The sequence below is a fragment of the Sinohyriopsis cumingii genome, unplaced genomic scaffold (assembly GCF_028554795.1).
Source record: "Sinohyriopsis cumingii isolate HCF-2022 unplaced genomic scaffold, ASM2855479v2 utg001437l, whole genome shotgun sequence".
Lineage (NCBI taxonomy): Eukaryota > Metazoa > Mollusca > Bivalvia > Unionida > Unionidae > Sinohyriopsis > Sinohyriopsis cumingii.
The window spans coordinates 2,289,165-2,307,345 of NW_028315999.1; positions in this window are offsets into that span (position 1 = coordinate 2,289,165).

The window sequence follows — 18,181 nt, forward strand, 5'->3', positions numbered from 1 at the left end:
GGCACAAGGGAAACATCAGTTTGCCTTGACAATGGTGAGGTAAGACGGGATGGTATAGGTTCGTGGGAGGCAAAACTTTGCACTTGATCAAGCCTTCGTATTGTCGAATGTTTTTCAGGTCGATGTGTTCCGTCAGCAACTGCGGGTGTCCTACGGGAAAGCGACAATATTTGCACACGTAGGGATACAGCGAACACACGTCCAAGTATTTGATTTCTTCTCCTTTCTCTTCGTCGGCTTGGTACAGCAAACAGGTGGCATTGGTCCTTCCTCCGTACAAACTATCCCTCGGGTTCAGGGGGTCCATGAACTGGTAACTTTCCACGAGGCGTTTAAACTCGGGATCGGTTTTCATACGGTGATCGTACTCGTGTTCCCACATTTCCACCACTTGGTATCCTTGCTGTTCTAACTTTAGGCGCCGCTGACAAGTGTCCTGGTACAAGTCTTCCATGGTTCGTTGCAAAAACTGATTTTTAGTGCCACGGTCAGGGTAACAGACGGGACATCCGTGAAATAAGCAACCGTTAAACTCGTACACGATCTTGGGGTTTTCTAAGTCCCAGCCATCGACCGAATACGTTCCGATGGTCTTTTCGCCCCCTCCGTTGCGGGCATGCTGAATCCACTTGTCTTCCTTGTCGCACAAGTAATGTAACCAACGTAGGGCTTTGACCGAGTATTGACGTTTGACAAAGTGGGTCGTTTGAGGGCTGATGACAGCCACGGTGTTTTCAGGCATGAATCGTTGTCGATACACTAAGGAACACGCTTTGGCAATGGTGCAAGCTTCTTTCAAAGGATCGACCCCTCCGTGTTCCATGAACAATTCTCGAAATTTTCCACAGCAACGCCGTAAAATGTCCACGTCAGAACGACAATACTTTAGCATTTCTTCCTGAAAGTCGAAAGGGTCCGAGGCGTGAGCCTGGTACCAAGCATAGAAAGCTTCTCGTTGTTCGGTACGCATGTTGTCGGGGTCGTAATAGTGAGCCTCAGGTAAATGGGGTAGAACGGCGTGTTGATTGGCTTCCGTACTGAAAAAGTGTGGAAAGTACCCTTTAGCCATTTCTGTCATTCCAAACGTTTTAGGCATTCGACTCAAAGACATGGCCAAATAGCTCATCGAATCTTTAAACTGCACTTGTCCCACTTGCATGAAAATGATTTTGGCTCCGTTCAAAGTGACTTTAGGACGCTCGGTGCCTTGTTCCGTATAGTATCTGAGAAGAAACTGTCCATCGTATCCGGAGAAATTGTGAGCCATCACCGTGGCATGACGATGACAATCTCCGTAACGTTCGATGTCCTCTTGGCTCCACGTCTTGTCGATGGGGTCTAAGACCCATTGGGCAAAATCGGCTAGCGTGTTCGGTCCCGGAAAGATTTTTTCACGCCCTCCAGGAATCTTGCTGCAGTGAGGGCAATGACTGAAGATAGGTTCTTGAATGCACTTCTCGCACGCTCGATGAGCCACGCAGAAATTAGGAATGTGAATGCCGGTCTCTTGCATGCATTCGAAATCGAAAAAGATGAAATTGCCTTTCTTCTTGTGACCGTCCTCTTTCTCTGGTGGGGGTTGGTATTTTTGCACGTAACATTGGTGTTCCAAGTCCACGATGTGGTGACAAATGTGACATTTTTTCTTTCCTCGACATACGTGTGCCTTGGCAGCATTGGTACATATGACTTGTTCACACGTATGGCACAATCTCAGGAGTTGACAAGCACATTTCTTCTGTGAACCTTGCGTTTTCAGATGTTGTTGGTAACAGGTAGGGCTGACAAACGTGCGCAGACAAGTTGAACAAGGCACTGGTTCTTCGCTCAGACAGGGTGAAGAGGCCAAACATCCTGAGCATTTCGATCCACAATGCTTGTGTTGCTCTCGATTATTATAACCATGGTCACATTTCTCACAGTAATAACCGTATCCCAGGAATCCGGTGATACTGGTAATGGTATCGAAATGGTCATCGTGATGATAAACATGAATGTATTTTCCGTCCTTAAAATCTTGCCCTCGAAACAACAGAGACCCGCGCACTTCTTGAGGGTGCACTTTCAAGGTGTATCGTGGAGCTAGGGCATCTTGCAATTTTTGCATCTCAGGAATGCCACAGGGTGTGTCTTTGGACAGTCCGGCTTGTTGTAACAGGAGTTCTGCTTCATTTCGTTGTTTGGCTCGATCGGATCGTTGAATAGTTTTCCAGGTTCTTTTCCATTCTACCGTGTCGTTCTTGTTGACATAGGTTCGTCCCACCACGATGGCACGGGCTAAACACATCTGGTCATGAGGATTGTGAATTTGGACAAGGCTACGCTTAATGCTGCGAAGCTCGTTCACCAATAACATCTTTTTGCGTCCGGTCCCTTGAGGAGGAGAGACGTGGGTCATGTCCAATGTGGCTTTTCCATCGGTGATGTCAAACTGGTCATTAGATTGTTGCACGTGTTGAATCTTGTCCATGACTTTGGAAGCGGTCAATTCTGCAGGGGTGCTAAACTCGATCCAAACAGGGGATTTCAAACCGTCGTGTTGTATGGAAAGTCTCAAGCGATCGTCTTCTTTGGGTTGACATTGTTGCTTGAGTGCAGTGAGCAAAGAATCCCACACCTCAGTGATGAACACTTCTGCTTTCTCTAACGGCACTTCAGCCTTGAAATCTTTAAACTTCACTGTGTATTTGTAAGCCGTGGTTCTAAATTTTCTAGAGGAGCGCTTTTCCGTCTCTCGAATGGAATAGTACTTTTCAGGGTTGACTAAGGGTGGTGAACTTGGTTTAGAGGGTTCGAATTCTGGTTCACTCATGTCCTCTTCAAAATCACTGGCATGAATTTGTGCCAAGATTTCAGCCCTGGTACGAGGCGATAGATCACGTTTCTGCCTCTTACTTTCTTCTTCTTCTTTCTTCTCGAATGAATGGGATCGTTTCATCTTGAAAGCAAAAAGTCAAATGACTCAAGTTCAAACACCATGAGCTACTTTATAGTCATAGCAGACCAGCGTATATAAAAGGGTGTGTGTCTTGTCCTTTCACTATTCATTTCACTCTCAAGCCGAGCACAACGATGGAAGAGACTAACCAGATGGAACGTTTCGTCAGAGCTTTGCGAGGGGTCATTAGAAAATTCTCTTCAGACCAGCCTACGGACTACTCTCCTTCCTTTAGAGATAAAAGTCAAGATACTTGCTATATCTGTCAGAAGAAAGGGCATTGGTCTTCAGAGTGTCCAGACCGTCAAAAAAGAACAAAAACAGGGACTAAAAAAGACAAAAGTCAAGATACCTGTTATTATTGTAAAGAAAAAGGACATTGGTCTCCAGATTGCCCAAAAAAGAAACAAGAGGAGTCAGAAGAAAAGAGGGATTCTTCAGAAGAAGAGAGGGATTCTTCGGAAGAAGAGAGGGATTCTTCAGAGGAAGAAGAGGAAGAAAGAAGACAATTCTATTTACAAGAGGCAAAGAAACAGGAGAAGAAGAAAAGAAGAAGGGAAGAAAATGAGGAAAAGACGGTGAAGAAATTTAAAAAACAGAGAGACTAAACAAGGAGAAAGAAGAAGTCAATGAACTTTTTATTAAAGTGTTCAGTTGTGAATTGTGAATTGGATTGTAAAAAATGGAGAAAAGAATAAATGAATGATATAAGGTAAGTGTCTTTGAGTTTTGATTTTAAAATAAGAACGTACACTCACGCACTCATACACAGAGACGTACTATAAGGGTAAAATGGGTGGGGTTTATTTTTGAGTTATTGGCAAATTGAAATTGTATTTCTTTTCGAGAAATATGGGTGGCCCTGAAAAGGGCCTTTTTTCTTCATGGTGAAGGGGTGAGTTTAAGCAATCAACTTTAACTGCCTTAAGCCTTTGCCACGGCCAAGGCCTACTTCTGATGATTGGGTTGAAATCACTAAGGGTGGTACGATAGGCTTAGTCACAGGGTTGACGTGTTTAGCTCGGGAAGGTCGTATTCTCTTCGGTCGTGATAAAGAAGTCTGATACATTTGTTTCAGACTTCTTAACTCCGCTAAAATGTCCAACAGTACCGTGACCGTTTGATTTTCACCCACTTGTTTCTTTGCTGCTACTTCTTCTTGCTGTTGCTGCTGATGTTTTTTTCTTACCTCTTCTTCTTGTTGCTGTTGCTGTAGGAGAAAAGCCTGTTCCGCTTCCTTTTGTCGTTGTATAAATTTCTCCAATTCTTCTTTCTGTCTCTGTCTAAAATTCTCCACTTGCGGTAATGAAGAAGGTAACGAAGGTTCCGGAACAAATTCTTGCGAGGAGAGAAAATCCACAAAATCCCAATTCACCTCTTCTGAAAGTAAGTCCGGGTTCCCTTGGGCGGTCTCCGCTGCTGGTGCACCCCATTGGATCGTTTTCTGAGTTTCCGTCATGTTGAATCACTGTCGCATAGATTGACTGCACACAAGCGCTAGCGAATCTAAATAGACTACGTGACGTCACAGACTGCTCTCTTCGGATTGGATGCGGGCTGACTGAATTCTGTAACGCGTGTTCGGATTGGTGAATGAACTCAATCCGTTTCAATCCTTTCTGTCCCTATAAATAAGCGTAGTTCACCGCATTGATTCACCTATTCTCGGAGTCTCAACATGTGGACCGACGTTGAATCTTCAACCCTTGTGTCAACGATGATGTTCAGGACGGACATGCTCATGTATGTCCGATCCAAGTGGACCGTTGTCCACAGGACCAGCAGTAGCCTGTGGATAAGAAGAGTCTATATAGAGAGACAAGGTTGCCTCAAGAGGACTCTGATGTATGGCCCTGCTGTAAGACGAAGTTTGAGAACAAGAAGATGTCGCAAATGCCCTTTATGTTAAGGGCATATTAACATAAACCAAAGGCCCTTTTCAGGGCCAGCCATATTTCTCGAAAAGAGATAGCCTTTCAATTGCCTACCCCTTTTTTATTTTTTTTTTTTTAAAAAAATTTTTAAAAAAATCCCATGTTCAATTTCCCTTGACAGCTATACAGTCCCACCCTGTTTAAATTCCTTTGACGCTATACAGTCCCACGATTTTTCTCCATGTTAATTTCCCTTGTCGCTATATGTTCCCACGATTTTTCTCCATGTTAAATTTCCATTGTCGCTATATGTTCCCAAGGGTGTTTTTAATGCTAATTCCCATTGTCGCTATACTATCCCTATTCACTACTCTCATACTAAACTACGTACAGGATTAACACGAACTTGCAAGCATTCGGCCCATGGTCTGGCTGGTCCTAAATGAAAATGGTGCTGTTCGGACATCCAGTATGTCTGCCAGATAAAATCTTTTTTTATCACTCCTCCTTCTAAAGTAGAAATCCTACTCACACGAGTTACTCACCAGACAAATAATGTCTAGCTCGTCCTACTTGACAATACTACCTATCAAGACTTACAATAGTACCTATCAGACTTCCAATATCGATATACCCTTCAAGAGAGAAGGTCTTATTGACATGGAGTTTTCACTAGAATTTTTTAAGATATCTAGTTGGTCTTAAATGACAAGTTGTGTTGCTCTTACCTCCAATATGGCCGTCATTTTGGAAATAAAATAGTCGTTGCTACTCCTCCTAGAGTCTACCTAGGTTGATAGTATGTCGTAATATGTTTTTCTCCAATAAACGTTTATTGATGTCTGAACGATCGTTTATCCTTCCTGACATACAATACGGCCGCCATTTTGAAAATCTTGTTATCGTTATTCCTCCTAAACGAAAAGTTATATGGACATTGGGTTTTCGCCAGAAGAGCTTTTCTGATGCCTGGTTGAACCGTAGGCCATGCCATGGAAAGACTTGTCATCATGTATAAATAAAAAACAGTGTGTACCTTAATAGCTGCGTGTCTTTGTGTGTGTGTGTGTGTGTGTGTGTGTGATTACGAGATAGAGAGAAAAGTGCTTAATCTGTTCTTAAAATGTTCACATTTATATAGTGAATTAAATTGAAAGAACGTAAATTATTCCAGACCGTCTTTCAAGAGGACTATAGAGTTCCAATACATGATGGCTCATTCTTTATTATTTTCTTTTTGTAAGAGTATCGTTTTGTTTTTTCTTCTTGAATGAATGACTGTTATTTTCTTGGGTCTTAGCATATGATACCTTTTAAATAACAAAAAAAAAAAAAACCTGTAAGTTACATTGTTATCCAGGAAAGACTGAATATTTGCCTCAGCAACGCATTACTTTTATACAAAAAGTAACCAGTTATTATTGCAAAAACGCTTTACTTCTGTAAAAGGTTACAAATGGCCAATTAAATACGAGCTTTTAAAGCATTACATACAACAACAAAAAAGCGCTTAAAATGTACTTGAAAATTTCTGATGCATTAATTTTGCTACATGCGACATGAACGGTTACTAATAGAGGATGACAGGTGATTTAGTGGTTTTTTTTATCCGATGTTCTGAAGGCTTGTCAGGCTGTAAGTTCGTAAAGAAGGGCGTAAGAAAAAAATTGAATGTCTGCTTTCTGACACGTTCCATATATGAATCAGGCCGGAGTGGGAGGTGAGGTGGAACACGTGACAAAAACGAATTTAATGCTGGAACTAAGGCGTGTTACATATACGAGTTCTTGCCGAAAGGGTCGGGTAGATAGAGAGAGAAAGAGAGCGTACTTAATATAAGCCACGCACACCCTACTGAAAGACAGTTTATGAACATACCATTTTAATTTGTAGGGGTGAGGAACTTATTTATTTGTTCGGATCTGATTTATTTTCCCCTTTTGCTCAAGATAATTTTGTTTCCAGTTAGTATAATGAATACGATTATTTATTTTTCTTTGCAAAAATCATAATATATGTATATATGGTGCACATCAAAGTCCTTTTCTTCGACTTATTCCATCATTTATTGGGGATGAGAGCTCGGCCAAATGTGTTGTGGCGCATGCATGAGAGTGATGTGAGACAGCGGCGTGGGGGTGCGGGGAATGCGGACAGCACCGGGTCTATATATAATATTTTTGAACTGTTGTGCAGGAAGGAGGTCCATGGAGGTGACACCATGAGTTACCGCACATGACTGTCTATAAAAATGTTTTTAATTTTTGTGCAGCAAGGGCATGAGTTACCGCACTGGGTGACACCAACTCTAGTGACGTCACTGATGTGAGAGGTACTGTTTACTCATAGCGTAACTATACAGTATACAGGTTGTGTGACCTGATCAGATATGTGCCCTTCTTGAATACTACATCAAGGATTCTCGTCACACGATTTTCAATGAGCACAGAAGAAACTTTTGGTTGTAACTAATTTTAACTTCTAGGAGTATCTAGATTGTAATATTGTAAACAAGAAAAATGTAACAATGATTAATTACCTGACACTTATAATTTTCCTCAAAACTTCAACAAAAAATGAGTCGAAAACATTTCAAAACGTTATTGAAATAACCTTTATAAATGTACATGTGAGAACCTATACACGTGTCTTCATCTCTTCACACTAAAGGAGTAACTCAAGTTATTACAAGGTGAGAGAACAAATAAAATCATCTATAGTGAAACCAGCAAGCACAAAAAAAACACCACATAATGTTAACAGGAGGAAGACAAAAGCATGAGGAAGAGGAAACACCAGAACCCCTTCCGCAAACAAGCAATTGTTAATTAGAATATCCACCAGCCAAACGAGAAAAATGCACTGGTGAGCGCCCCCTTATTTCAAAATCTAAGAGAGAAAAAAATACTGTTAGGGAGACCCGGATCCACTTGTGGTGGTGACAACAGTTCCGCATTATGTTCCCACCCCCAGTAGTCGATCCATTCTTTCCCACGCCTCTTATCCACAACTAAGTTCTCTGTTAAAGGCAAAAGATGAAAGAAGCATAAAAATAAAAATATAAAACATAAACATAAACATAAACAGAGTCAAATTTGTTGGTTGTATGAGTGTGTGCTCTGCATGGGGGTTTTCCTACCTCGCAGTTGTGTGTTTATGTATCACAGTGTTTGTGTTTCGTAATGTTCTTTTGTGTTGGTCTTCCATTTGGGGAGATCAGATGTGCTTCGTACTACCTCGCGTGAGACACGTAGCATTGGCATCACACCATCATTTGCTCCTTACTCATTTACGCTCACCTCCCTTTCCCACGTGTATGTACGTGCATGTCCGTATATAGTTAATGTTATATTGCTTTCTGCGAGGTCGCATGTTACCTTGTTAGTTTGGTTATATTAAGTTTGGAGGTCCTCCTTTCTCGTACAAAGGGGACGGGGGAGTGAGGCCGGGAGAACCGCGACTGTCCCTGTCGGTTATCCCTCCTTATGATGCGATATACCGAGTTGATCGTTAATGAGGGATCATCTCTTAATCTCTAACCAGTTTCATTTGCTGTAATCGACTCGGAGCTGACCACAGACAACAATGTTACAGACGATCAAGATCAACTTTACAAACTACTTGTTTAGGGCTAAATTCAAAGCTAAATGAGAATCATTTCCACTTCGTCGAACACTTTAAAACAACAAAAAATTATGAATTGTGATATTGGCAGTTGATGAAATATTTATACCTATCTGTAATCACAGTAAAGTAATCTACGTACTCCTGTCAGAATTAAATACAATGCATGGTTTCTACTGTGCTCATCTGAACTCGTATGGACAGAATACATAGTGTAATGACAAAGAACCTTAATACTTTGCAGTAACTCTCGCCAGGTTATAGATAATGACCTTACTATTATCCATTGCTAAAGACATCCAAGTTAGGTTGATTATGGAACTATTGTTAATAGCCTTACGCTCGTTTATTTTGTTTGTAGACTTTTCGTGAAAAGTTAAGAAAAAGTTAAGGCGTAGCATTTTCCATGCTCGTCATTAAAAGGAAACGATAAGAAAGCAACCTGACAATAGCAAACATACAGCAAACTGAAGATAGCAAAGATAAGCAAACTGAAGATCGCAAAGATACAACAATCTGAAAATAGCAAAGATACAGCAAACTGAACATAGCAAATATACAGCGAGCTGAAAATAGCAAAGATACAGTAAACTGAAGATAGTCAATATGCAGCAAGCTGAAAATAGCAAAGATACAGTAAACTGAAGACAGCCAATATACAGGAAGCTGAAAATAGCAAAGATACAGCAAACTGAAGATAACAAAGATACAACAAACTGAAGATAGCAAAGATAAGGTAAACTGAAGATAACACAGATACAACAATCTGAAAATAGCAAAGGTACAAGTAAACTGAAGATAGCAAATATACAGCAAGCTGAAAATAGTAAAGAGACCACAAGCTGAAAATAGCAAAAATACAGTAAACTGAAGATAGAAAACACTGCAAACTGAAGAGAGCAAAGATACTGCAAACTGAAGATAGCAAATATACAGCAAGCTGAAAATAGCAAAGAGACCACAAGCTGAAAATAGCAAAGATACAACAATCTGAAAATAGCAAAGATACAGTAAACTGAAGATAGTTAATATGCAGCAAGATGAAAATTAACAAAGATACAACAATCTGAAAATAGCAAAGAAGTTTGACCAGAGGCCTAATATCAACATACATCATACCGTGTCCCGTAAATCAAATATTTTCTCATATGTTTGAGTTATTATGCTTACAAGATAAGCGCAGTACAAAACAACATGGAGATCGCTTTTAACCTGTAATCATATGTCAGGAATTGAAGATCAAACTTATCTCAGATACTGCGAAGATATATTCACCGGGCAAAATAGTCATAATCTATGTAGACACACATCAGTCTGTTGGTCAATCTGTTAACCATTGGCATAGTTGTATGCGCACTATGGAAAAGAACCCTTGCAAAGGTATAGCTACAGTGCGTACATGAATATTTTATACGCTGATACATGTTTGCGGATATTGGCATTTCTTTTTGTTTTATATGAAAACTGCATTCGTAATTTGTTCCATTTTTTATTTCAGGAAAGGGATAGGCAATGATTACGAAAATAAAAACCTTTATTTTTGTCGTGTGTGTAGGGTGGGTGGGGAAGATGATTATGTCACTTATAACTGAAATCGTGCCGTGCTGTTTTGCATGAATTGGCGAATATGACTGGGCGTTAAGTGTATATGACTAGTTATGTCTAATTGCTAATTACAACGTAAAAGCAATTAGCATATTCTATTAAACATGCTGAATGCATAATTTCAAAGATAGATCGTAAACCATACTAAATTCGGGTGCGGATATAAATAGATATTTGGTGGATAGGACCTTTACTGCAGTCGTACATGAGCCGCATCATGCAAAATGGGTCATTGATTCAATATGTGATTCATAAATCGATGTGTTTATTCTTTGTTTAATCAAATTCACTGTTTAAGTTATAATTTATTACACATTTAAATGATACGAGTCATATTCGCCAAAGTAATGTCATATGCGCGGGTATGAGACAAGTGCGTGCACATGTGAAAACCGGTGAAAAGAGTTACATGTACCATGTTTGCGACTCTACGAAGCATCCCTTCTTGAATTACAGAACAGTGGTAGATGCAGAAGTAAGTTTTTACTTACCATTAACTCGATTCAACCTTAGGAATCCTGTTCCATGCAAGAATTAGACATTGTCTTCTTCACTGCACATATATCGTATACATGCGACTTTATTTTCAAAATAGGTAAACAATGCGGCACACACGTCAACGCCGAAATATGATTGGCTCAAAAGGTTATACATATTATCACATGAGCTCGGACTTGTCTCTGTAGTAAAAATTCTCGAAAATCGCACGTTTCGGAGCCCTTAACTTCAGTTTGGTACAACGCAGAAAAATCAATGATGGCTTGATGAATAGAAAAATATCTCAAGAGTAAAACAAGGCATAGAGCCATACAGTACGGAGTGTGCCTTTAAAGACGGAAATACCAGAATGAAATCGAGGGTCATGGGTAGAAAGAAGTATTTGGAAGTTCCGTACATTCTCTCTTATATATTATGATAGAGAGGGTCCTATGTCAGAACGGGTCATGGGGGTTCTCTAAGGTATTTTTGTGACTCTGTATGATTTTTTCCTTTAGATTATTGTTTTTTGTTTTCTTCTTAACATCAAGCTCGCGTCGAGCACCTGTGCAAACAAGGAAAGCCGGGCAAATCTATGATCTCCGGTAACAGGCATCCCGCATAAAGGATTTCAGAATATTTGGATCATTTTATGAGACCACATGTCCACAAATGACCATTATATCTTCAGGAAATGACAGTTTACCTCATAAAAAGCAAAGCAAGCGAACAATCATTGCCAGATACATTGTTTGTTTCCTTAGACGTCACATGTTTATATACTAATATACCGCATAATGAGGGATACAGGCCTGTAGAGAAGCATGGGAAACAAGAACTGTAGACAATCCACCCACACACTTCCTAGTCTAACTCCTGGTGCTTGTCCTAAAACTCAATAACTTTGAATTTAATAAAGAATACTACTCAATGGAACCGCAATGGGTACAAAAAACTGCCCCTTTCTATGCTAATATTTTAATGGGAAAACTGGTGGGTCAACTTTTAGCATCGGTGGAACTTGAACCATGCCAGTGAGTACACTTTATCGATGATATAAAAATGAAGTGGCAACATGGAAGAGAAAAATCTGAATGACTTCATGTCAAAGACAAACAACTTCCATCATACAATAAAATTCACAGCAGAAGTCTCCAACTCAAGCCACGTTTTCCTGGACACAACAACCAGACTGGTATCTAGAAAACAAACTCCATATAGACATCTATTTGAAACCAACTGACAAATTCCAGCATCTCCTCCAAACCAGTTGTCATCCAAAACACTGCACTAGGAGCATCCCATATAGCCAGGCACTGAGGATATGTAGAATTTGTCTGATGATGAAACATTCCTAAACAGGTCTGAAAATGTATCTAAACATTTAATTTACTGAGTCTATGACAAAGGGCTAAACAAACAAAGTGCGATGACCTACTAAAATATGGAGAGAAGGAAAAGACTGATAGGATACCATTTATTCTGACCTACCATCCAGAATACCCTAAAGTAGGTAAAATCATCGGAAACACTGGCCCATCATGGAATGGTCTGACGCACAAAAGTTAATCCTCCCAAACAAGCCTTTAGTAGCTTACCGGAGACCAAAAATCTCAAGGACATCCTAGTCAGGGCGACGCTATCACTAATCAAGGCCACCCTAGTCACTCTGGCCCCTGAGGCGATTAAAGGTGCAAAACCTGTCAACATATGATGGAGACCAGGATATTTTCTAGCACAGTGACTAGAGAAAAACTAAACATTCATGGTCCAAACAAAACGTGCAAAACAGAGAATGTAATTTATCTCATCACATGTAAGATCTGTAGCCTTCAGTATGTCAGAGAAACTGAAAAGCTACACAAAAGGATCAACCTTCATAGATCTGATTGGATGACAAAGAAGCTGTACAGAAGCCCCGTCACAGAACACTTTTCCTCCCCTGGCCACACTTTCATTGATATAACACTTATTGCAATTGCTCACAACCCCAGCTGGAGTTCCAAAACCAGGAAAGAAATGTAATCTTACTGGATATGCTGCCTTAGAACATTGAAACCAAGCAGTTTAAACCAAGAAGACTAGGAAAAGACAACCATAAACAAATAAATTTATCTTTTTGCAGCCGACACATTTTCATTTAAATAATTTTCTAAATTTGCTTGATAGCCTATAATTACTACTATAACAATGAAATATCAAAGATATAATTTGTGCTTCTATAAATTTACATAAAATAGATGTCATTATGGCTCATCGATTTCTAGGTCAAGAAAAATATTTTCCAATATCCACAACAAGTTGAAATAAACTAGTTGAAACATGATAAATTTAAAGGTTTAAGTCCTGTAGAAACAGTCATGTAAAGTTTTGCAAACACAACAGTTTTTATGTTTTGTTTGTCTTGTCTATGTTTTATAGTTGCCATTGAGGGGCCTTGAGGGGCTAAGTGGTCTAAAGCGCTTACCGTTACGGATCACTGCCATCTCACCTCTGTCTGAGTGGGTTCGAGCCTCGGATTCGGCCAATGTTGGTATGTGAGAAAACATCCCAGTAGCTTCTCGTGGGTCAGTGGTTCTGTGCAGGGTTTTCCCGGGTTCTACCTCCACCATTAATACTGGCTGCCATGTATAGCCTATCGTGTGCTGAAAAATGGCATTAAACCATACTATAACAACAACAATAGTTGCCTTTGAAAAAGACTCATTAAGAGTCGAAAGTGCTCATGCTAGTTAAATACTAGTTTTGCAGTTTGTTGTCAGTTTAATGCATTTACCTTAATCAATCCCTGATACACGTGATCCCTTGCTGGATCTAGTGCACTTGACAGGTCTGTTATTCGACATATGATTTGTATTCTTATATATATATATATATATATATATATATATATATATATATATATATATATATATATATATATATATATATATATATATAGTAGAACCTGTCTTGAAAGACCACCTCTTGTGCCAGATAATAATGGTCTCTCAAGATAATTGGTCTCTCATAACAGTCATAACACTATATAACTGATAAATCTGCACATCAAGAAGGTGGTCCCTCAAGACAGGTGGACAGGTTTTACTGTATATTTAAAGTACATTATATGCTATTCCATTTAACCTAGTTGTTCTTGAGAAAAAATTGAGGAATGTGTTTTATACTTGGTTACAATATTAATTAAACTGCTCAAAAGATAAGGTCAGGTACCCTTTTGGTAAAGCATGACTTAAAATATTCCAGAAAAGTCTCTTAAAAAAATGACCCAGTGGTTGTTGAGAAGTGGAAAACAGTCAATACTGACAGTGGGACAAATGAATGACTGTTGTACTATGGATATGTCACTTATTGCGGAACATATGGAACAATACACCTGTCATATCTGCTGCCTATGGCCATGGATTATGATGACGGAGCACATATTAAAGTCTACTGCAGTTTTAAAAAACTTTTTCAAAATAGAACAGGCCCTTGAAGGAATTACTCTGGTCTAAAATAATGTCCAAAAATAAAAGAAAAATCTGTTTACTGACTTCTTTAATTTTTAACCTCCAAGTGCTGAAGCAATCCAAGATATTATGAGAAAATCCGACATATCAAAATTGGGTCAAGAAAATATCTTCTCAACGTATCACCAAGTTAGAAGCATTTACTATATTCTTTTGATATACCCACAAACCAGTATTCTTTTGATATACCCACAAACCAGTATTCTTTTGATATACCCACAAACCAGGTTTGCTGAGAATCCATTCATATTTGTGTAAAGCCAATGTTTGAGTGCCGCACATGTTTGCTGAAATGCAACCCAAAATATACATTGGTACAATTTTTTTTATATAAGCTAAGTGAAGTACAAAATATATGACTTTACCCCAAGGATAATTAGGTCAGGTTAAGCTCCTAAAATCCCATACAATTGTATGTGTGTGATTTGGATTCTTAACATAGCTTTAACAATTTTTCAGTCATATCGCTACAATGTCTGCAGTGTGATGTCTAGCACTGAGGCATCATGCCACAGACACTCAGTCACATTATCCTGAAACTAGGCCGACCAGTCCTAACAATAGCCTCTTAATGCTGAGTGCCAAGCAATGGAGCTGTTAGTACCATTTTTATAAGTCATTAGTATGACTCAGCCGGAGTTCAAACATGCGACCTCCTAAATCTGAGGCGGATGCTCTAACCACTGGGCCACCAGAGTCCCATACAACTGTGTGGCCACAGTAGTTTTCAGATCTCAACCAGTTTTATTCTGTGGCTAACACATTAGAAGACTTTGAATATATAATGCATTCAAATATACTTCTAATGGGAGTTAGGGTCTGGGGTTCGGGACCCACCCACCCCTGGCAAAATCAAAGAAATGTCCAAACTCACAAACATCCATTCACTTGTCACTTAAAATTTAACCATCACTTTAGTCTTGCATACATTTATTGGGTATTATGCACACTTTGAGTAAATAGACAGACTTTTGCTATGGTGCCCTTTTGACCATTTAACCAAGCAGGCTTGTATGGAATTCTAAGACAACAACCTATACAAACTATTTCCCAGATTTCATATTATGTTGTAATTACCCATTTTACTACTGTATATCCTGATAAAAATTCTTTCTAAAGACAAAATCATAATTAACATGTAGAGTCTCTTGTTCATAATTGAAACATCCAAGATTCTTTAAGCTCTAAACCCCATCATGGAAAAATTTAATCTCTAGGTCCAGAGAGACAGCAAGCTCAGAAAATCAGACACAAGGTCTCATTACTATGCGCTAGAGGTCTACAGTTATACTGGTATACCAGCTTATTGCAGGTTTGTTTGGTGGTGGCACATACCACGGTATATTTTCATTGAACCTGCACTTCAGTAGCTTCCATCAATATGGAATTTACTTCTATTCCAAAATAATCTTGTGACAAATTTAATGATATCAACAGCGTTTTCATTTTTCATGGAAAAAAATAATATAAAAATGTTTATATTTTTTGTTTTACAAAACAATTGTATTTGTCAGAAATTAATTTTCAATATTACAAATATAATTGTAATAGTGATCCTGTCATCATATACTGGACACATGTCAAGTATTACAGCACGATGGCCAAATGGGATGTTGTGAAAGATATTCTGGCCAAATCCAACTTATGGGATAAATTAGGATTAAAAAAAAAAAAAAACAATGGAGGCTGACACAACCCTTACTTCAATCCTTTTATTTCATTTTCGCTCTGCTAAGAGCCTGAATGATCCACACCAAAAATGTCCTTATTCCAGTAATGTAACAACGTCTAACAATATTATTTACAAGTAAACTCACAACTAGCAATACTATATAAAACTGCATAAAAAAGCAACAAACAAATATGGTACATTCATATGCAATTTTCTTTCAGCAACAATCATTAATATGTCAATATATGGCAAAACTGTAAACATATGCTATGTACAATGTTGCATGGCAAACATGTATACATATATAATTTACAATGTCATATTGCAAATATGTAAACATATGCCATGTACAATGTTATATGACAAATATGTATACATATATCATTTACAATGTTATTTTACAAATATGTATACATATATAGTTTACAATGTTATACTGCAAATATGTACACATATGCCATACAAATATGTATACATAAGCCATGTACAATGATATATGACAATTATATAAACATATATCATTTACAATTTTCCATCAAGCATTGGTATTATTATAGTTATAGAACTTATGACTATCATTTATTGTGTTTCCTCCTGGTAGCTAAGGAGGCCACACACCACTGCATTAGGTGAACCCTGAACACAACTGTGGCACAGCACATATCAAGTTTGATTAAATTTAATTGAGCCATTCCAGAGAAGTTGAATACAGCTTTTCCACCTTGTTGCTATATAAGCCACATTGTTTTATGGAAAGTCACCCCAGTTATAATTCTAGTAGAGTATGTCCCATGAAACATTCCAACCAAGTTTGCTAAATATTTGTTCAGCTATTATAGAGAAGATTTTGAAAAAATGATCTTCCATACCGTTGCTAAGGAACTTAATGGAATGATCCTGCACAAAATTATCATAGAGTATGCCCTAACAAACGTCCTACTAAGTAAGAATGCATTTGGCCCAGTGGTTTTTGAGAAGTCTAAAATAGCAAGTGTTGATGGATGATGCATAATAGATGATGCATACCTTGATGCAGGGTTACACCTAACACCTGCTTGGTCATTCAGTCAGGTAAGCTAAAAATTAATTCTCCGGCAAATTTTATTTTGTCAATGCATCTCATAAAAACTATTTCAATAACTATCCAAGCTTTCTTGCACACATTCTAGTAAAACAAAAATATATTAAATGTAAGATAAATAAAGGTTAAAATTCTGCAAACTGAAAGTTCTTTAGATTTCCACCTGAAGACTTCTTTAGTTCCCCTTGAAGATCTTCTTTTTTTTGGGGGGGGGGGTGAGGCACTCATTATAAAAGCAATAATATCAATGTTTTAACAATAGGATCTTGAGGTTCAAGATCTGCCCAAAATGGGGTTATAATTTACAACTAAAATACTGTATAAAATGTAATATTAGAAAGTCTTTGCACTAGGTAAACTAAAGCAAAAAGAAAAGAGACAACATAAAAGGAGATTAGACACCTGCAGTGACAAATTTAATTCTCCTTATTTTTCTAGTCCTCTTGCTGGCTTAGATCACACTTTACTGAGAAAAAATTATTCAAAATCAAAGCATCTCTCTGAACTGGGATAAAGGTCCCGAGTGTCTGGCAGACCCCATCCAATATTTTATTACATATGTGACCTCAGCTCCCTCCAACTTGAATCACAGTAATTTTGCCTATTTATTTGAAAGACTTGATATTTGTTCCAACTCTACTTTGTACACATGTACAACATTTGAGCTTGAGATCATTAGGAAATGAAGGCAAGCTTTACCAGCAATCCGAAATGCATGGCAGGATACTATCAACAATCACTCCTTATTAATCATGCTAAAGATTTTTCTGAACATACATGCGAACACAACATTGCTCAGCTCAGGTCAGCATTTTGTCTAGTCACTATTAAAAAAATTGGTTATGTTAGCTATAATGGTTCATGGCTTTATGACTGACTAATGAGCACTACAAATTCAGGAAATTCGTTATATCGAAATGGGTTTTAATATTAAAACTCAAATGTTGCACTAGTTTAGTATGTATGTATGTATGTATGTATGTATGTATGCATGTATGTATGTTCTGTAGATTAACCTATTATTTGCACCACATGGACAATGTTGTTGTTGTAATGGGGTTTAACGCCATTTCTCAGCACAAGATAGGCTATACGTGGCGGCCAGTGTTAATGGAAAGAAGCACCGACCCACGAGAAGCTACCGGCAAGCTTTCTCACATACCCATATTAGCCGAGCCCGAGACTCGAACCCACGCAGGCAGAGGTGAGATGGCAGTGATCCGTAACGGTGAGCTCTTTAGACCACTCGGCCACTAAGGGCCCCTATATGTGTCCTATATGGACACTGTTGTGCTGAGGTACCGTAAAACACTACTACATACATGCTCGGTAGTGGTAAGTTATAGTTCATACCTAGAATGTTTACAGCATGATGTATGCATTATTGTATATAATGAC